Raw genomic sequence first — 1,444 nt, forward strand, 5'->3', positions numbered from 1 at the left:
ATAGAACGACAGTGCAGCGGTGACTTTGACCTCGACGGACAGTGCGGTCTAATGGTGCTGGCAGACTACAGATCTCCCCTAATGAGCTGGCATATCTCACTGATAATCTCTTTGTGGAAGCGCAGCCTCCGAAGGCAGGTGGTGTCGGACAAGTTGAGGTAAGACTGCTTTTCCCTGTACTTGTAAGGGGTGTAACGTCTGATCCTCCTCGTCAGTCTGGCATGTCTTACATTGGGCACATAATGCTGTGTACCTTCTTCCATCTCGAGTCTGCAGCATGCAATTGGTCATCAAGAGAGGGTGAGAAAGGACAGGCCCCATTCCAATAGCTATCTGTTTTCCACCGATTGGTCACAAAGAATGAATGTCCCCACTGAGACACCTAGTAAATTCCAATCGTCCACAGTATGATAAGATGTTTGTTTCGATGTTCACATCACCTCCAAAGACCTACAGAGTACATCCAAACTCCCCCGAGGTTGAAGCAGAGCAGCCTTAATGATGCGACATGTGATTTAGAACATAGTATCCATACCGCTGTGAGTAGTTCCGGTTAGTTCCACTTTTTCCCAGTGTTTCTTTCGGCGAGCGATATTGTGGGTGAGATGTGTGCGAGGTGCCGAAAGTAAGGATGGCCGAAATACTGGCCGTTAGTTTTGGCAAATATGATCTTTGCAAGAAAAAACAGTGGACGGGCGGTATTATTAAATCTCAGCGTTAATTACGTGCCAAAAGTAACGCTGGGCGATATTATGGGCGTTGGGATCGCCCATTCTGATGATTCCACCCAAAAAAAATGGGCGGGCGGTATTATTTTTTCTCGGCGTTACGCACATGCAGAAATTAACGCTCGCCGATAAGTGACCGAGAAATGGGCATCAGTTTCCATTTTGTGGCTAAATGGGTGATATCTGGGTGTTACACATCATTTCAGCGTTAAAATGGACGTTAAGTGGGCGTTATGCATGCAAAAATAATGGAAAATCTAATCCCTTATCTTTACTGTAGACCTTATAACATGGTATATTTAGTTCCCTGTCCTGATCATCTTGCAACCATGTCTCAGTACTGGCTAGCATGTCATAGGCCTCAAGTTGAATTTGCACCTGCTATTCATTCAATTTGTTCCTTCAATGCTGTATGTTTGTATAAAGAACACTTATTTAAACCATACACCCTAACCTGTTCTTTTGTTCTAATGTTTTACTCACATATTTCTTATTTCTCTCTCTTGGTTTAATTACTTTGCATTTTTTAATTTTCCCTTTAACTGTAGTGCCTAATGCACAATTTCTGACTATTACTCTCCTCTCTTCCCTTTCATTTGTTTTAGAACATTTTTTATACTACTTTTTTCACCTGTTCCCTCCCCTCCAGCTACCCCCCCCTCCCCCCACCCCTCCCACCCCTCCCACCCCCCACCCTCACCACCTCCATTGATTGG

Source organism: Pristiophorus japonicus, chromosome 1, assembly GCF_044704955.1.
Source record: "Pristiophorus japonicus isolate sPriJap1 chromosome 1, sPriJap1.hap1, whole genome shotgun sequence".
Taxonomy (NCBI): domain Eukaryota; kingdom Metazoa; phylum Chordata; class Chondrichthyes; family Pristiophoridae; genus Pristiophorus; species Pristiophorus japonicus.